Raw genomic sequence first — 21,163 nt, 5'->3', positions numbered from 1 at the left:
AATCTAAAAGGACGATTAGGAGTCTCTAAGAAGACAAATTTCAATGTTGCTGTAACTGCCAGTTTAACAATGATTCTGTCAACATCCGCTCTGAGTTGGACATGTATGTAACGACATGTAGCATTAACACTCTCTTTGCCTTTGTCCCATGACATCTTTGTTACTTAATCTCTCCTGCCCTCTGCCCTATCACACACCTTCCCTTTTGTTCTCTTTCCCACCAACCCCCCCCCCCCCCCCCCCCACATCCCTTCATTTGCTTAAAACCTAATTATTTTCAAACCTTTGCCAGTTCTGAGGAAAGGTCACAGACCTGAAACGTTAACTCTGCTTCTCTCTCTCCACAGATGCTGCCTGACCCGCTGAGTACAGGCCCCTTTAGCATCTGAAAACTGCAACGCAGGCCCCTTAACTGGGTCAACATTTTCCATCTTATCGCACAAATTGGATTTGTTTCGCCGTTGTCAACCCATTTCTTACAGATATTGGAAAATTCATCTCAGCCGATGTATGTTTTATCCCAACACAGTATGGTAGCTTCGAGTTTTTAAAAAAATCTGTCACAAGAGCCTTCCGGCTCCCACACTTCATAGCGGTCCAATGCCTCACACACTTGGGTGACATTCTGCTGTGAACTACTCGATTTGAATTTAATTTCTAGCCTCATGAATTTGATTGATCTGACATTTGCTTTCCAATCGTTCTGAAATCATTTCTTGCAGCACAATTATCAAAAGTGCAAAGAAGTAAATGTATCAGCAAATTGGGAGATTTGCTTGAAGCATTCTGTAAGGTCACACTGTGTGTGTGATTCCTTACTCTCTGAGGGAAGCAGTAGACCAGAAAAGAACCTTCGCATCCAGCAATATTCTATGAATGTGATTATCATTCTCTAGTCGTGTCTGATATGAATTTCGATTCACTTATCATTGCGAAATACCATTCCACGCCTGTTTCCAGAAACTGGACCAAACATCCCTCCTACTCACTGCAATTGTGAGAAACCCTCTCTCCAGTGTTAACTCTCTCTTACTGCAACAGCAATGAGAAATACTAGATGTTCATGCTTTGATTTTTAGCTCTTGTGCACAGGAGCATATTAGTGAGGAGCAGGGTTGGTGGGGTGGAGTTGAGAGTGATAGAACTGAAGCACTAAAATTCCCATACAGAGAAGTAACAACAAATGAGCAACAGTAGCTTCTGCAGAGATAGTGGGTTGGATTTTGCAGTCAGTGGCAAATGAGCAGCGCTCGCCGTTTATTACACTTACACTTTCTCACAGACGTTCTGCAAGATTTTATACTCGAACTTGCTGTGATTCGAGATCCTTGCAGGGGGTGGGGAGAGGTTGCAGGGGGTGCGCAGAGGGTGATGGGGTGCAGGTGGAAGAGGCGCACATCATCACAGAATGTTACAACACAGGAGAAGGCCACTTGGCCCACCATGCCTGTGCCAGCTCTCTCAAAGAACAATCCAAGTAGTCCCATTCCTCTGCCTTTTGCCCGTAATCTTTATTTGTTTTCAAATATTTTCCCCCCACCCTTCCTTTTTAAAAGCTATTGTGGTATCTGCTGCTTCTGGGACATTCAATGCCCCACAAACTATCTGCATTAAAAAGAATTCTTCTCACCTCAGCTTGTCTAAGCGACACAATGATGTGCTTCAATGTGACTTGATGCATTTGTAAATAAAGTAGAAAATGAATTGCAAGCATTTTCGTTCTGAAGATGGTGCACCTTTAAAATCAGGGGATCCCTGCTCCTCTATGCCTCAGCTGCTCAAGACGATTAGTAGCTGAGTCATGCAAATCAGTAAGATCTCTATCTTCATTTTGTGTTACGTTAGCTGATTTCAGCTACGGCAGTAGGTGTGTGGGGGGCCACAAACTGGCCTCAGAGCAGCTGGTCTAATTCAGTGAGGGGAAATCTGCATGGGCTCCTGCTCCAGGCTGGGGAATCCTATGGGAAAGAGCATGGTTTGAAACTCTGATGAAGGCAGAATCAGGCCTGGTTGCGTGTGCCCACACACCCTGTCCAGGCGGGGCACTTGGCTGAGGTGTCAGAGACTAGCTGGCTCCTGCAGACCTAAGGAATTAGCGCCTTCAGCAAAAGAGGGGAAAGAGCAGAATTGGCTACTGGACAGTAAACAAAGAGTAGGAATAAACAGGTCATTCTCAGGTTGGCAGGCTGTGACTAGTGGGGTACCACAAGGAACAGTGCTTAGGCCCCAGCTATTCACAATTTATATGATTTGGATGTGTGGAGCAAATGTAATATTTCCAAGTTTGCTGATGACACAAAACTAGGTGGGAATTTGAGATATGAGGAGAATGCAAAGAGGTTTCAAGGGGATTTAGACAGAATAAGTGAGTGGACAAGAACATGGCAGATGGAATATAATCTGGAAAAATGTGAAGTTGCCCACTTCAGTAGGAAAAACAGAAATGCAGAGTATTTCCTAAATGGTGAGAAATTGGGAGGTGTTGATGTCCAAAGGGACCTGGGTGTCCTTGTTCATAAGTCATAGCAAGCTAACATGCAGGTGCAGCAAGCGATTCGGAAGGCAATGGTATGTTGGCCTTTATTGCAAGAGAAATTGAGGACAGAAATAAAGAAGTCTTGCTGCAAGACTGCTGTATAGAGCTTTGGTGAGACTGCACCTGGAGTATTGTGCACAATTTTGGTTTCCTTATCTAAGGAAGGATATACTTGCCATAGAGGGAGTGCAACGAAGGTTCATCAGACTGACTCCTGGGATGGCGGGATTGTCCTATGCGGAGAGATAGAGGAGACTGTGCCTGTATTCTCTGGAGTTTAGAAGAATGAGAAGTGATCTCATTGAAGCATACAAAATTCCTAGGCTTGGCAGAGTTACTGCAGCATGGAAGTCTCCCCTGGCTGGGGGTCTAGAACCAGCAGACACAGTCTCAGAATAAGAGGTAGGCCATTTAGGACTGAGATGAGGAGGAATTTCTTTACTCAGAGGGTGGTGAATCTATGGAATTCTCGACCCCAGAGGGCCGTGGAGGCTCAGTCATTGAATATGTTCAAGACAGAGATCGATAGATTTCTAGATATTAAAGATATCAAGGGAGATGGGGATAATGCGGGAAAATGGCATTGAAGTAGAAGATCAGCCATGATCTAGTTGAATGGTGGAGCAGGCTTGTGTGGCTGAATGACCTACAACTGCTCCTATTTCCTATGATCCTATGCTCCTAAAAGGAGGCAAAAAATTGCCAGAATAAAAGAAAAAACAAGGAAATTTTCAAGAAAATTAAGCAACAATACAAGAAAGTTAATAATATTGTCAGAAGGGTCGAGAACCAGAGGACACTGATTTAAGGTGAATGGCAAAAGAACCTAAGGCGACATGAGGAAAAACCTGTTTTACGCAGTGAGTGGTTAGGGTCTGGACTGCACTGCCTGAGAGTGTGGTGGAAGCAGATTCAATCATGGCTTTCAAAAGAGACTTGGACAATTAGGGGAGGAGGTGGCATAGTGTCACTGAACTAGTAATCAAGAAGGCCAGGATAGTGCTCTGGGGGCATGGGTTCGAATCCCAACAAGGCATATGATGAAATTTGAACTCAATTAATCTGGAATTAAAAAGCTAGTCTAATGATGACCATTAAACCATTGTTGATTGTCTTAAAAACCCATCTGGTTCATTAACGTCCTTTAGGGAAGGAAATCTGTCGTCCTTACCTGGTCTGGCCTACATGTGACTCCAGACCCACAGCAATGTGGTTGACTCTTAAAATGCCCTCTGAAATGGCCTAGCAAGCCACTCAGTTCAAGGACAATTAGGGATGGGCAATAAATGATGACCTAGCCAGCGACGCCCACATCCCACGAATGAATTTTTAAAAATCTGAAGAGAAAAAAGTTGCAGGGCTACGGGGAAAGGGCAGGGTTGTTGGACTAACTGAATTGCTCTTGCAGCGAGCCAGTACAGACACGACAAACCGAATGGACTCCTTCTGCGCTGTAACCATTCTATGATTAGATGATATCGACAACTTCAAATTCATGTAAGTTAATGTTCCGGAGAACTTTACAAGGCAAAAGAGAGACCTCTTTGACTAAGCTTTTGGTCACCTATCTCAATATCCCCTATGTGGCTTGGTGTCAAATCTGTTTGATAATGCTCCAATGAAGCAATATAGGATGTTTTGCTACTTTAGAAGTGTTATATAAATGCAAGTTGTTGTTGGTATTATTGAGAAAGAGAAAGGATGAATTCAAGGGAGGGCTGAAAATAGCCAAGAAAATAGTCAATAGTCAATTTTAAAGAGATGGGAGCTTGGGGAGAAAGTCTCAAAATTTAGCATCAATGATTGGATAATTCCAATTTTGTTGACACAAAAGTTAACAACTTTCAAATGTCAAGGATAGACTGCAAATTGCAAATGGGTAATAACAGTCACTACAATCATCTCTGATGCTTCGCCTCCAATGGACTGCAATACGTTGTCCAGTGCAATCATTGCTGACTGCTTGCAGCCAAAACTCTTGCTGTATTAAGCTGGGAACTGGAGGGTAAATGAAGTGATGGAAAGTAATCAGGAAGCCAGTTCTCCCTAAGTTTAAATCTGTGATACATACTATGTATGATATTCCCCTTTGTTTGCAGGAATTGTACAAGATATTGCTCAGACCCATCCCCGCAATCTCTGTGCTCCTCTGATTCTGGCCAGTTACACACCCCGGATTTCCTTCGCCCCATAACTTGTAGTCATGCTTTCAGCTGCCTGGGCCCCAAGCTCTGGATTTCCTTCCCTAAACTGCCTCGCTACCTCTCATTCCTCATTTAAATGTACGTCTTTGACCAAGTCCCGTCTTAATATCTCCTTTTGTGGCTCACTGTTAAATGTTGTCTGATTACAGGTCCTGCAAAGCACCTAGGAACATTTTCCTATGTTAAAGGTACTATATTAGTGCACGTTCTTGTTGTTATGGGATAGCTGTTCAGGAATTGCCAGCAAGCTGACCCAAGACTTGGATGACATCATAAAACTGTGAGGATGAACCTCAAAGCTTCATGGTTGTCATAAAGAATTAAATTGGACCAGTGCCTTAAACAAAGGCAGTGAGAAAGACCTGTCCATTCCTCTTTAGTGTATGCACATGCCAGTTACTGTTTCTATTTTCAATTCTGTTTGAGGATGCAGTGTGTTGTTAACATCTAAAGGTGCATTGATTTTATGATGTAGGAACTGAAGGAACATCACACTTTTTTTTAAAAAGATTTTCCTCTCTCTCTATTTTCCCCCACTCATCTCCTCGAATCACTAACTCCAGTTGGGGCTGATCACCCTCAATACTTCACCCCTGTCACCCTTCTCCAGGTCTAAACCAAGGTAGAATGGAAAACATGAACATGGGAAATACTGATTGATATTCCCACTGAGCCTAAGGGGACAAGGGTTCGTTGTAGTGCACTTACTGCATTCTTGGCTGAGAATAGCTAATGTTAGTGAACCTAGTCAGGTTTTTACAATATAAAAGTAGAGTAACTTTCATGTGTTTGCCCACAGATTCGATTTAATTTATAACCACCAGGTTACGAGCCAACTACCACAACAATGGCTGGATTCAGTGGAGGTGGCAGGGGTCCCGCTGCCAGGGCCGAAAGTGGGGAGGGCAGGATCCGGGGCCACATTTTGCCAGCGGTAGCCAATTAAGTAGCCACCCCCAAGAGCTGTCGGCCCAATCAGAGGGCCACTGCTGGGACTACACCTGGAGGGTGAGGGTGCATCCACGGGCATGCACCCTCAAAGTCAGGTATATGGGGTCTGGGAGTATTAGGGCCAGTCAGGCAGGCCCCGGCGAAGGGGGTGGGAGAGGAGCGCCAAGTATAGGCAGCGCTGTTGCTACAGGGGAAGCCATTGCCACCGGGGTCCCCTCTGTGGGCATGCCCAAACAGGAGGGCCCCACCACCCCACCCCAGAGCCATGAACAGTTGGTAAACAATGCCGCTAGAGTAGTACGAAACAGCCATATTATACATTTTTTGTCAGTTTTTCTTCTTTTCTCCTGAGCACATTGAACTCCTTCTGAGGTACAGAATCCTTGGGGCTGCTGCTCTCCCTAACTTCACTCAAATAGTTGTTTTCATGTGGCAGTCTAGACAGTACATTCAGTCTACTTGATCATGGTGCTCACCTACTGAAAGCATTAGTGATAAAAGAAAATGTTTCTGAAGGACTGAACAATATGGTGAGCAGGTGGATAGATGAGGTTGAGATCTATCAAAAGTAATGGTGTTTGTTGGCTCAAATATCTTTCTTTGCCTGTTCGCAAAAATTCTGATATAAAATTTATAGCATCATCCATCTTTTGATCTTTAGTTTTTTTTCTCTGTACAACTTCTATCCAAACACAAAGAAGCTCATCTCAACAAAATGGTTGATAGGAATGAAAGCAAGGAAACACATTTATCTCAAGGCTGGCTATTTTTTCAAGCCAAGCTGAGGCATTCCAATTGTAAATCATTGATTTTTCTTTCACTCCCAAGAGCCCAGCAGACGTGGGTATAAACACAGAAGACAATGGCAAGCTGAGCGTCGAGTTGCAATAGGCACTCAGGACAGTCGTGAGAAGCAGTATGTTATGGCCAGGTGAAGAGGGGGTCTCAGGCTCCCCTCTTGCCCTTCCTCTTATTTGACTGCAACGGGGTTTATTCCTTTTAAACCGTGGTTGTACTTACCATCTCTGTGAATGTTTTACCTTTTTCCTTTACTGTGATCGTGAAAAAAACAATCGGACAGGTTTTCTTGAGTTTAAACAAGGAAGAGGTAAGTTTATTATACTTAACACTCTAACCCCAATTTTAAAATACTAAAAAAATGTTACACATTCACACAAGAATCACACACACACGAATAGGGCTGCATGTCGTGGAGCCACCACAATATTAAGTGCAGCGGCTCACTTAACTAGCCTGGGAGGACCGACCTCCACCACACGCCCCCCCCCCCCCCCACCTCCAACCGATGACGTGGACGGGGTGGGTGGTCCGTCCTAGCAATGGCGTCAGCTGCCTTTGCGCAGGTGCTGGGGCCATTTTGAAAGAACTTCGAGCCCTAAAACTACATTTAAATCTTTAAAGGACAAAGGATGCTAAAAAATTAACTAATTGATTGTGTCCCTCTCCCACCCCCCAACTCCCATAGATTGAATTCCTTGCCCTCTCCCACCCCAAAATACTTACTTTCTGCATCTGACCTTCCTCCCCCCACAAATTTCATAAACTTTAATCTTTACCCCTTCCCACCATCCCCTACATCAATGACATGACTCTGGCCACACGAACATACGAATTAGGAGCAGAAGTAGGCCATTTGGCCCCTCTAGCCTGCTCTGCCATTCAATTAGATCATGGCTGATCTGTTTCTGACTTGAATTCCACACTCCCATCTACCCCCGATAATCTTTGATTCCCTTGCCTTACAAAAATCTATCTACCTCCGCCTTAAAAATATTTAATGACCCCACCTCCACCACCTTCTGAGGCAGAGAATTCCAAAGTTGCTGAGAGAAAAAATTTCTACTCACCTCTGTCCTAAAAGGGCGACCCCTAATTTTAAACTAGTGCCCCCTATTTCTGGACTGCCCCACAGGAGGAAACATCCTTTCCACATCCACCTTGTCAAGACCGTTCAGGATCTTATATATGTCAATCAAATCTGCCCTCACTCTTCTAAACTGCAGTGAAAACAAGCCCAGTCTGTCCAACATGTCTTCATAAGACAACCCCGTCATTTCAGGTATCAATCTTGTGTTTTGGGGTGGCGCAGTGGTTAGCACTGCAGCCTCACAGCTCCAGCGACCTGGGTTCAGTTCTGGGTACTGCCTGTGCGGAGTTTGCAAGTTCTCCCTGTGACTGTGTGGGTTTCCGCCGGGTGCTCTGGTTTCCTCCCACAGCCAAAGACTTGCAGGTTGATAGGTAAATTGGCCATTGTAAATTTCTCCTAGTGTAGGTAGATGGTGGGGATGTGATAGGGAATATGGGATTAATGTAGAATTAGTATAAATGGGTCAACCCATAGTACAAACGCGACATGAAATCGTGTGACATTGATCACAAGTCGTGGGAGTCAGTTGCCAGCATTCGCCAGAGCTGGCGGGCAGCCATAAAGACAGGGCTAAATTGTGGCGAGTCGAAGAGACTTAGTAGTTGGCAGGAAAAAAGACAGAGGCGCAAGGGGAGAGCCAACTGTGCAACAGCCCCAACAAACAAATTTCTCTGCAGCACCTGTGGAAGAGCCTGTCACTCCAGAATTGGCCTTTATAGCCACTCCAGGCGCTGCTTCACAAACCACTGACCACCTCCAGGCGCGTATCCATTGTCTCTCGAGATAAGGAGGCCCAAAAGAAAAAAGAAAAGAAAGTATAAATGGGTGGTTGTTGGTCAGCACAGACTCAGTGGGCCGAAGGGCCTGTTTCCATGCTGTATCTCTAAATAAATAAATAATAAACCTCCTCTGAACTGCCTCCAGTGCATTCACCTTTTTCCTTAAATAAGGAGACCAAAATTGCACACGGTAATCGAGATATGATCTCACCAATGCACTGTATAACTGAAGAATAACATCCTTACTTTTATTTTCAATTCCTCTCATAATAAAGGATAGCATTCCATTAGCCTTCTTTATTACTTGCTGTACCTGCATACTAACTTTTTGTGACTCATGCACTAGAACACCTAGATCCCTCTGCACCTTAGAATTTTGCAGTCGTTCTCCATTTAAGTAATACTCTGGTTTCAACCTCCTTATGTCCTTGTCACAACATACTTTCCTGCCTATCTTTCTGCCATCTGCAAATTTAGCTACCATGACACCATGACATCGCTCCTCTCATCTAAATCATTGATATAAATTGTAAAAAGTTGAGGCCCCAGCCCAGACCCCCGTGGGACCCCACTCGTCACATCCTGCCAATCAAAAAAGGACCCATTTATGCATACTCTCTGTTTTCTGCCAGCCAACCATTCTTCTATCCATGCTAATATGTTATCCCCTACATAATGAGCTCCTACTTTGCACAATAATCAAATATGTGGCACCTTGTCAAATGCCTTCTGGAAATCCTAGTACAGGACATTGACGGGCTCCCCTTTATCCACAGCGCATGTTAATCCTTCAAAGAACTCTAATAAATTGGTTAAACATGACTTCCCTTTCACAAAACCATGCTGACTATTCCCGACTACCTTGCGTTTTTCTAAGTGTCCAGCTATAGCCTTCTTAATGATCGATTCTAACACCATCCCCACGACAGACGTCAAGCTAACTAGCCTATAGTTAGCCGCTCCCCTCTTCTCCCGCACTGAAAAACTTACCTGCTCCTCCCTCCCCACCGGTTTTCTGCCTCGGATCCGGATCCAAAGGCGCAGGAGTGCCAGCCACCGGCACCATATGCAAACATATTCACTTAAATTTTTTAACATATGCAAATTTGGCTCCCATCACTGAGAGGCAGGGGAGCCCCTAAGAGGCCTCGCCGCTGCTGGCAAAAGTGGGCAGGGCCTTCCTAGCATTGAGGCCCATGGCGGGTGTCTGCCAGGGGTATTTTCTGGAACCCTTCCCAACCCGCCACAACCCCTGAGTCGGGGGGCTGTAAAATGCAGTCCATAGATTACAGAGGGAAAAATAGATTTGGTGGTTGGATTAAAGTTCAGAATAAATGGAACTTAAATACACATTCTGTGAAATGGATGATCCAGTAGTCCTTGGCTGAAGCTGTATTCTTGAAATCCTCGCTGCTCAAAGTGCACTTTGTGGTTGGCCTGCTTTACTCAGGGTTTTCCTGAAGGCAGAATTGTAGTTGGCTCTCTTCCCCTGGTCACTGGCTATAGCAGTCTGTAGGCTTGGAGGGTCCCCCAGTCGCAGACAATATTCAAACTTGATGTTCTCCAGGGAAAGAGAAAGCGTGAGAGAGAAAGGGAAGCCTGCAACCTTCTCTGTTGCTGCACACTCAGTTACTGCTTGTTTCTTTGTCTGTGTAACAACTCTTCAGTTTGTTCCAAGATGGACAGATGGTCACATGGTTCTCTCAATCCACTTTGTTTTTCATGAGGTCCAAAGTAGAAAACCTAAAACCTTTGTCAGGTGGGGTTATCCCACCTGGAGGGACGTCTCCATTTTACGAATGCCTCGAGATGGTTTGGAACGTCCCATTAACGAGGGTGATCTGGCTTATCTACTCAGCCAAAGCATTGTTCAGGCTAGGCTTCTTGTTAGACTTTTTGTCTCCAGTTCAATCTCCTGGTATTTCAGATGCAAATTGCAGTGGCCATCTTGCCTGCTAGTATTTTTTTAAGTTACTGTAGGATTTTTTCCTTTAAAAGTCGAATGTAAGTTTCCAACTGAAGAAATTAATATTTCTCATTTGGCATACAGGGTTTTCTTGACAAGTAGGCCAGGCTTCCCTGATCTACTAGACATCTTTGAGGAGGTAACTATATTAGCCAGTGAAGCGTAATCCAAGTTGATAGCATTTAGTCAGACTGTCAAACGGCATTTTAGCAAAGTTTTGTATGTGAGGCTTTTAAAGGAGATTAGTTGCAAATTAATTAGCTGGATTGGAAACTGGCATGGTAATATGAATCAGAATGAAATGGTAAATGTAAAAGCTGTGGACAAGAAAAAGGAAGGGAGAAAGAAATACTTGTATTTATATAGTGCCGATCACAACCTCAGGATGTCTCAATGTGCTTTACATCCAGTTGTGTACTTTTGAAGTGTCACAGTTGTAACACAGGAAGCGTGGCAGCCAATTTGCACACAGCAAGCTCCCACAAACAGCAATGTGATAATGACCAGATAATCTGTTTTAGTGATGTTAGTTGAGGGATATATATTGGCCAGGACACTGGGAGAACTCCCCTTCTCTTCTTCAAAATAATGACATGGCAAATATTGAGAGTAGATGGGGCCTCAGTTAATGGCTCATCCAAAAGACCGAACAACCGACAGTGGAGCACTCCCTCAGTACTGCACTGGAATATCAGCCTCTAGAGTAGGTCTTTGAACCTACAACTGTCTGACTCAGAGGCGAGAGTGCTATCCAAAGAGCCACGGCTGATAATCTGATTATCTGACTGGATACCTTCAATCCAAAGGGAAACCTCTCCATTGACTGTCAAGCTGTCAAAATGTATACTATAAAATCGAGTGAGGGGCAGAGAGTGAAGGAAATCTGGCCTGCTGCTGCTTTTTTAAAATGAGTTACTAAAATATGATTTAACTGAACAGAGTTGAAAGTAAAAGGCTTTTCTGAAGTCACAAAATAAAAATAAATGCTGTGGATGCAGAGCAGGTGGGTCAGCATTTGAAAGAGAAAAGGCAGGTTAACACTTTGGGTTATCTGACAACTGGTCAGCATGAAACTTCAGGATTGATCCCTTGATCTAGCTGTCCTAACAGGGAGCAGCACTCACTGGGAGTATAACTCAGGAGATCACAGGCTGTGGACTACAAGTTTCCAAGATGCAATCCATGTGAGTACTGCTCCCTGCTAGGAGTGCCATATCTTGGAATCTCCTCTTCTCACTGTCTTTTCCCATTTATCCGCCAACTGCCCTGCTATGCAATTTCAAAACATTCTGCTTTTATTTCAAAATCCCGGTTTTGCTAATCATTTCTGCAGGGGTCAAGCAGACCTCAATTTCACTCTGTTTGGACCTCTCTGCTCAGTGCCTATTAAGGGCATTGAGAATTCACAGTATCTCTCAGCAGGACAGATGAAATATTAGACAGGAATGTCCAGACTGGGTATTAACTTAAATAAAAGCAAAATACTGCGGATGCTGGAAATCTGAAACAAAAACAAGAAATGCTGGAATCACTCAGCAGGTCTGGCAGCATCTGTGGGAAGAGAAGCAGAGTTAACATTTCGGGTCAGTGACCCTTCTTCGGAACTGACAAATATTAGAAAAGTCACAGATTATAAGCAAGTGAGGTGGGGGTGGGGCGAGAGATAACAAAGGAGAAGGTGCAGATTGGACCAGGCCACATAGCTGACCAAAAGGTCACGGAGCAAAGGCAAACAATATGTTAATGGCGTGTTGAAAGACAAAGCATTAGTACAGATTAGGTGTTAATACACTGAATATTGAACAGCAGCAAGTGCAAACCTGAAAAAAACCTGGGTATTAACTCACTTTTCCCAGTTCTTGACGAAAGGCAGCAGTCCTGCAGTCATTTCATTGCCTTTAGCTGAGGTTAACTTTACATTGGAATAAATTACTACTGGCTTCCCACCTAATACTTTACATACAGTGCAAGTGAAAATTTACAGGCTCCAGGAAGTATTTAATATCACCCAACTTTTTTGTTTGAAATCCTGCATATCAAAATATAATTACCTTGTAAGAGGTGAGGAGATATATTAATCAAATTTTGTGACCGGATTCTCAATCACACTGGTTCTTCATGAATATTACAGAAAACTTCGTATTTGTAGCATTAATATTGAGAGGTCAAATGTGGTGACGCACAAGTGGTCTTGTGTCACTCCCTGTGACAACTCAGCACTGTCAATAGCAGAAATACAAAGGCTGCCTCTCATGGACAATTTAAGCCGCATATATTTCTTTCAAATTTATCAGTTGAAATCCATCTTCTACTGGCAGTGATACATGTTTCAATGTGGTTTATGCTTGAGTAGAGGACAGGGAGCTGTTTGAAACACAGGACACACTCAGTCTCCTCTCATTACCATCAGTTGGTGCCTATGACCCTGTAATAGAAAATCATAAACAGAAAATGAGTGCAGTCATCATGAACAATCTGGGCTGCTCTGCATTGAATCATTTACTGTGATACCAATTATAAGGAACAATAATGATGCTGGTAGATTACTTCAATTAGCGCTACTATGTGCATATAACCCATAATCAGACCCCTCACTAGCTTGGAGAACATTTACAGTTGGGTGATAATGTTACCAGTCACTTCAAACCAAGTAGAAAATGGTAACCGTTTAATGGTAGGGGTAACCTTTCTTTGGAAGGATGCTTTCCAGTGTTCTCTCCTGAAAGCATTTGTCCAGATTTTGTGATACTAGTAACAGTGAGGCTATCAGTGCCCACCATTATTAAGGAGAAAATCAGACAGCAACTTCCAGCATCCACAAGTATGTAGTTAAACACTGAATTCCAGATGTTGCTGTCCAATTTGTCCTGCCCCTCCACAAGCTTCGCCCCACCAGTACCTTGCTAATAGAGTTGACATTTAAATCCATCTAAGGGCATGAAATTGCAATACTTACCCACTAGCTATCCACTAAACCCGGCAGAAAAAGTAAGGGCTGGGCTGTTCAGGTGGAACTGAATTTTTAACAGTATGACACATCTTCATTACTGCCAAACAACCTATCTGGCACTGAAAATACTTTCACAAGAGTGGGGTCTCATTTCTTCAGAATTTAATTACTGTTGGAGAATTTTTTAATTTTTTTTAAAAAACTTTACTTTTTCTTTGTCATTTTTATCTCTCTTAATTCCATCTTTCTTTCCTACTCTTTATTTCACTTTCTGTACATAATTTTATATTGAATAAAATATTCTACCTTACACTTTCTGCTTTTTATTTTGCATGCTTCTTTAAGGATTCTTCAAATTTGATTGGGTAAAGAGCTACGCTGTTGCTTATCCTGCTCACGCATGGCACAGATCCCCTGTCGAGGGTGCCTCACTGGACAGAATCTCTAAATACTGTAAGTTGCTGCCCAAAAGCCCGCAAAAAAATCTGTGGACAGCTCTAAATGCAATGAACGGCAAGTGCCATTCCTTTGCCACAGGCTGCAAAATCCAGGCCATTGACTCTTGCAGCAATACAATTCCTCAAGCTCATACTATCTCCAGTGACTCACCCTGAATAGCCATTCTTCCTATGTAAGACTATTTGAGCATGCAGAACATTAAAGATGAGTGAAAACGTGTTTTTACACTGTCCCCTGACATTTCCAGGCCAATATAGATCAAGAGCACAACCCTGGCTAAATGTTTCCCTTCTGTGGCCCAGGGACACTGAACCCAATTGGGATACACAGCCATGGCCTCAGCTGAGCCAAGCTGACTCAGAATAGGCTGGAGATTGAACATGGGATTGTCTGGTCTCTAAGGTGCTATCCATGCTGCATTTATCCATTGAGCCATTTGGTCAATGTGTACTCCTCTTTTCTGACTTTTAAAAACATTAACTCCCAGAGCTAAGTTTTCAAAGGTAATTGAATATTAATTCCATAGCTTGGCAGTGGAATCTTCAATTTTTGTATCTGTATATGAAATTAAAATGCATATATTATCACAGGACACCAAACTGTAGAATATCTCACCCCCACCTATCCTCCCCTCTAACCCCTCACACCCCCCACCCCCCTCCTGAATCTTCCCTACTTCTTACAATCTGCAGGCTTCAAAATTGAACTTGCACCAGCGAATCACTACCTAAGTCTGAGTCAGCTTGCTTCAATGTTAGCACTTCCATTGCTCGGTCAGCGCGATGACTGCATAATTCAGGTTGGCTCTTTTGTGTAGTATGGGGAGGGAGCACTGCATTGTCAGAGGTGCCATTATTCATCCGAGGGGCTTCACTTTCTGCCCACTGATTATGTTAAATATTAAACTGAGGTCCAAGTTGCCAATTCAGAGATATTGGCCATTCAAGGTTTTTGATTGAAAGATAATTCCTTTGACCTGTTATTGGTATATCCCTTTTATATCTTCTGGACATCCAGAATAATAATATGGCAATTTCCAGAGAAGGCCCAATGAATGCTCCTTGATCCTCATGATAATAACTTACAGCCATTTGGATGTTGGCACTATAGATTGGCTTGTCGATGATGTTTACTAAGAGGCAGTGGTATCCATCCCTCTCATCATAACTTACTGCAGTTATCCCATAGCGCGGAAAATACCTTTATGCCTTTTAATAAAGACAAAAGTCAAAGGGTTGGGTGTGAAAATGTCATTTATGGCGGTATGGCATATAACTTTACAAATATATGACTTTTAACTTGAATAGACAGGTGCTGGAAGGTGGGATTAGATTGGGTAGCTAGTTTTTTTGGCTGGCACGGACATGATGGGCTGAATGGCCTCCTTCTGTGCTGTAAATTTTCTATGGTTCCATATGGGAACGTAGAAATTGCTAGACTAAGAAGACCAAGGTCTCTCCTTTCTGTCTCTCCTTCTACCATCCTGGGAGTTGCACACTACAATGATAATGGAGTTGTTGACTAATCATGGCAATCAATCTCCATCAACAAGTCTACATGATGTGAGGAAAACCTGTGGTGGAGAGCTTTTAGAACCAGAGGTCCAAAGTCACCCGTTCCTCCCAAGCACGCTACACCCAGCATGTGTCATGTCTCAAATTAATCATATGCCATTATTACAAAATGTTGCCCCACAATCAGCACAGCCATGATGCTTACCCATGACTGAGTAACTTTTCATCATTAACTGTTTAGCCTCACACTTGAAGAATGGTCACTTAGCCAAGACAACAGAGCAATGTAGGTATTTATGGAGCCCAATGTGAGTCAGCAAGTCAAGGGAACAATTGTTTGCTTTAAAAATAGCAGAATTATGACTTTTTGCTTCGTCCTCAGGACCTTTCTCTTAGCCCTTACTTCTTTTTGGTGGTGCATCTGTCCCCCTGTCTTGGACCATCTTCATCTTTCCCAACCTTCTCAGGAGCTTCATCCGCTTGGAGCAGGTTTACCATATGAAATAGTGTAATGATAATGTTGCAGAACTAATAATCCAGAGGATGAGTAAAAATTACCTTGAAGCTATCAGATTGTCATAAAAACCCAACTGGTTCACTAATGTCCTGCAGGGAAGGAAAACTACCACCCTTACTGGCCTTCATGTGTTTCCAGTCTCAACCCATTTTGGCTGACGCTTAACTGCCCTGTGACGTGGCCTAGCAAGCCACTCAATTAAAAGTAACTAGGGATAGACAATAAATGCTGGTCTCGCTGGAAAGAGTAATTTTTTTAACGTAAGGACTTGCATTTTATATAGTGTCTTTCATGACCACAGGACATCCCAAAGCACTTTCCAGCTAATTAAGTACTTTTTGAAGTGTAGTTATTGCTGTAATGTAGGAAACGTGGCAGCCAATTTGCACACAGCAAGCTCCCACAAACAATAGTGTGATAATGACCAGATAATCTGTTTTAGTTATGTTGATTGAGGGGAAAACTCCCCTGCTCTTCTTCAAAATAGTGCTGAGGAATCTTTTACAACCATCTGAGAGAACAGATGAGGTATTGTTTTCAATGTCTTATCTGAAAGACAAGACCTTTGACAGTATAGCACTCCCTCACTACTACACTAGAGTATATATTTTTGTGTTCATGTCTTTGGAGTGGGACCTGAACCCACAACCTTCGCCTTCAGAGACACTGAGAATGCTACTCAGTTAAGGCCATCGGGAGATTAATAGAAGTGTTCAACACTATGAGGGGTCTTGCTAGTTAGTGAGGAGAATCTGTCTCCACCGGCGGAAAGGTCAGTAACCAGAGGATACAAGAGTTAACAGAATTGTTCTGATGAAAGGTCATCGAACTGAAACGTTAACTCTGTTTCTCTCTCCACAGATGCTGCCAGACCTGCTCAGTATTTCCAGCACTTTGTTTTTATTTCAGATTTCCAGCATTTGCAGTATTTTGCTTTTATTAACAGAACTGTTTAACTGTTTCCCATTCTGACAAAAGGTCGTCCACTTGAAACATTGGGGGGAATTTTGGGTGGGATATTGGCGATGGAAGTGTTGTGGGGTGGGGGGGGGGGTTCCTGCCACCTTCCTGCCTCCGCCAAAATTTAGTCCGGGGCAGGAAGGCCTGTGAACGGCCTTCCAACCTGCTGCAAACTGAAGCCCTGGGCAAGGGCCAGTTAAGGGCCTCTTCCCGGGCGGCCCTGTCTCCGGATGGGAAGCACGGCACAAAAAACCGTGTGGGCTGCTTCTCAGTTCTGGGGGAAGGGGGTCCCTCGTTAAAAGGCGCTTAGTGCCTGAACGAGGGACCTGGCATCGGGAAGAGGGGGCCAGCTGAGAGCCACTCCCCTTCCCTTGCTACTAACCCCCCTACAAATCCTTCCCCCATCCCGTGAGACCCCTTCCGCTCTGACCTACCTGTGGTCTGAGTCCAGCGACACTTCTCAGCCTCTGGTAGATGCTCCTCCATCAGCAGCCACTGCCTCCGCAATGGCGCTGTAGTTTCCAGCCTCTGATTGGCGGCAACTCTCCAAGGGTGGGACTTAGGGCGATGGGGTCCTTGATCCTGTGGAAGGCCCACCGCTGTCCATTTAAGTGCCTGATTGGCACTAGATTTGGCGGGCCTTCTGGAGAAGAGGCAGCGCAGGGATCTCGGTGTTGCTTTTCTGGACGTTGAGACCCCATCAGCAAAATAAAATCCCAACCTTTAACTCCGTTTCTCGCAGATGCTGTCTGACCTACTGATTATTTCCAGCATTTTCTGTTTTTAGTTCAGATTTCCAGAATTGCAGTATTTTACTTTTGACACGAGATTTAAGGTGGTTGGTGAAAGAGCCAGGCTTGAGCTGAGAAGAACCTCAGTGAGACCGTTAAGGTTAAACTATGAGATATGAACTCCAAGACCAATTTAAAGAATTACACAACAAGGTTTCACGTTTTAAGACTTTTATTATAAGAACTAAACTAAAACAGTTCCCGTTAACTAAATAGTACTTTGTAAGTAGCTGATAACCAAATTAAAAGAAAAGATATTTTCTTTACTTATTAAAATACTTGGAAACCCCACACCCCACTTATATGTTGCACAGTCCTCTTGGATGGCAAAATCTCTGCGGTTAAAAGTTCCAAACCAATGGGTTGGATCTCCCAGACCTTTTCAAAATCAATATCCTCTTTCTTCACGTCTCCAAACACTTTTGACCTGGACGTCTGTGAATAAGGCGATTCTTGATGATCCTTTGGGCGTTTACTTCTCCATGAAGTTCAACTTTCAAAACAGGTTCCAGTGTGCTCTGATTCTGCAACTGCTGGGTTCTCTTCTTACAGCCTGACTGCCTTCAGAAAACCTGTTAAGTTTATCTGGACTTAAAAGTCAATAGCTTATTGTCCTGTTCCAATATGCAAAGTCCAGAAGTCTGGTTTCACACAGCCACCTGGGCCTTCCCAGGTGTTAACAGCTGCTTGGTACATTTGCATCTTCAGAATCACTGGCTCCTTGTTTATGACCCAAAAGTCTGGGACGGTGAAACCCATTGTTCTTTAGGTGTTACCACTACAGTCTCTGTCTTTTCAAAAAAGTCTTTGATCTGTGTTCTCTGTTGTCCTGGTAACCAAGATTTCTGTCGTGTCCTTTAGCAGAGCAGTTGTGAGATCACCTAACCTCCTGGACTCCATCTTAAACCTTTAAAAATCACAATTTTTAAAACATAACCATGTTACAAAGTCCAGCATTCATAACAATAAGCAGCGATTTATGATGTTCTGGAATGCAACGCCTGAAAGGATTGAATTGTAATTTTCAAAAGGGAAATGGATAAATACTTTAAGGGAAAAAAATTGCATGACTTTGGGGAAAGATTGGGGAGCGGGATTAATTGGCCAGCTCTTTCAAAGAGCAGCACAGGCACAATGGTATCATCCTTCTATATGGTTCAGTATTACACTAGGCAGTGCATTAACCCATTGAGCAATAATCCCTACTTCCAGCTATTCTGTGATAAGCTAATCTTTTATTTTTATAGCAGTGGCATCAGACACAAGCTAGCAGGTTCCATACTCAGCTTATAGATAAGGCTAGCAAGACAATTTAGCTTGATAAAACCATACCAGCAAACAATCTGCTCAAAACAGATGACCAATCAATTCAGAATGGCCTTTAAAGTTTCCCCAAGTCATTTTACACTGCCAATTGGTCTGATTCTTGCCAACCGCCCACCTTTGCTCTCTCTATCAGCACCAAACACCATCACTGCTGACTGTGAGGTTAGAAGCTATTAGAATAGCCAATCCACCAACTAATTATAGTTCTCACGTGCACACAGCTGTAGCTGCCACAAACCTCAGAGAAACAGCCAAAAATGCTCCTGCGATACTAATGGTGCCCTCTCAACTACAGTGACAGCTGTGGCTCGGTGGTAGCGCTCCTACCTCTAAGTCAAAAGTCCCACTGCGGAAACTTGAGCATGCAATCAAATCTGACGCTTTAGTGCTGTACTGCCGGATGGGCTGTCTTTCAGATGAGATGTTAAACTGAGACCCTGCCTGCCCTCTCAGGTGGATGTAAAAGATCCCATGGCACTATTATTAAGAGGGAGTTCTTCCTGGTGTCCTAACCAATATTTAGTTCTAAATCACTAAAATAGAAAGCAAAACACTGCGGATGCTGGAAATCTGAAACAAAAACAGAAAATGCTGGAGATATTCAGGCGGTCAGGCAGCATCTGTGGAGAGAAAAACAGACTTAACGTTTCAAATCTGTGTGACTAGCCACATAAATGCTGTGGCTACAAGAGCAGGTCAGAGGCTAGTAATTCTGCACCTCCTGTATCCCCAATGTCTGTCCAGCATCTTCAAGGCACAAGTCAGGAGTGTGATGGAATACTCTCCACTTGCCTGGATGGGTGCAGCTCCAACAACAATCAAGAAACTCGATACCATGCAGGGCAAAACAGCCCACTTGATTGGCACCCTATCACCTTCAATATTCACTCCCTTCACCACTGATGCACAGCTACAAGCTGCACTGCAGCAACTCACCAAGGCTCCTTTGACAGCATCTTCTAAACCTGCAATCTCTACCACCTAGGACAAGGGCAGCAGATGCATGGGAACATCACCACTTACAAGTTCCCCTCCAATCCACACACCATCCTGACCTGGAACTTTATTGCCGTTCCTTCTCTGTCGCTGGGTCAAAATCCTGGAACTCCCTGCCGAACAGCACTGTGGGTGTACCTACACCCCAAGGACTGCAGCCGTTCAAGAAGGCAGCTCACTGTCACCTTTTCAAGAGCAATTAGGGATGGACAATAAATGCTGGCCTAGCCAGTGACTCCCATGAATGAATTTTTAAAAACTGATCATTTTGACTGTGGGAGCTAGATGTGTGCTAAGTGGCTGCTGTGTTCTTACACTTCAAAAATTCCTAATTGGCTGAAAAATGCTTGGGATGTGAATGCAAGTCTTTCTCATTTTAACAGAGATTAGGGCTAAAGAGAGCATGCAGTCACGTCCTGCATTCCGTGCGGTAACCTCCACGATGGGTGATCTCGGTTTTAAAATAAATGCAGAACTGTCTACATATAGACTGAGATTGATGGAAATTAGTGCAAACTCCTTTAGCACTCAACCACGTAGCTGGGTTCAGGCAATTGGTGAAGCAGGGCCTTTATGGCCATGTCTCTTGGGTCTGTGGAACATCTTATACATAGGGTGGGTACATGGAGGTGCTCTGCTGTGGTAAACCTGACTGATTAACTCTTGCAGCAGGAGTGCCAGGCGCTGAGATAAAAAAAATGATGGCAACTTTGATTGTGTTGGTCCCCCATTATCCAGGTAAATTCTTCTGGATACTTGAGACTGTGGATGGAAGAAACAACTGTGAATTTAGATAGCGCCTTTCATGACTTCAGGTCGCCCCAAAGCACTTTACAGCCAATCTGTGCACAGCAAGATCCCACAAACAACAATGAAATGAAAGACCAGATAATGTGTTTTTAGTGGTGTTGGCTGAGGGATATTGACCAGGACACTGGAGGCTCAGTTTAATGTCTTATCTGAAAGATGGCACCTCCAGCAGTGCAGTACTCCCTCAGGACAGCACTGAAATGTGATCAGAGTAGGACTATTAAACAGAACTATTAGTTCTCCTTCTCTGGGGAAGTGCCTGGAAATTAGCGTAACAAATGGTTTCAGTAGGCTGATCGAAATCAGAAGCTTGCCCTGTGGGAAGTTGGAGATGCTGACTCTCATCCCATCATTCCATGGTGCAACTTGTTACAAGCATTCTGGAGAGGAACCTCAAAGGAGCCAAGGATTGTGGCCTTTGACAAAAGGTCAAGTGAGCAACACCTTTTCTCAGATACATTTCCACACAGCATTGAGAGGTGAGGTGTGGAGAAAGGAAACAGAAAAATATTACCA

Source organism: Heterodontus francisci, chromosome 6 (genome assembly GCF_036365525.1).
Source record: "Heterodontus francisci isolate sHetFra1 chromosome 6, sHetFra1.hap1, whole genome shotgun sequence".
In the NCBI taxonomy this organism is placed as follows: Eukaryota; Metazoa; Chordata; class Chondrichthyes; order Heterodontiformes; family Heterodontidae; genus Heterodontus; species Heterodontus francisci.
The sequence above is the reverse complement of the archived record's forward strand: the minus strand, read 5'-3'. Positions refer to the sequence as shown.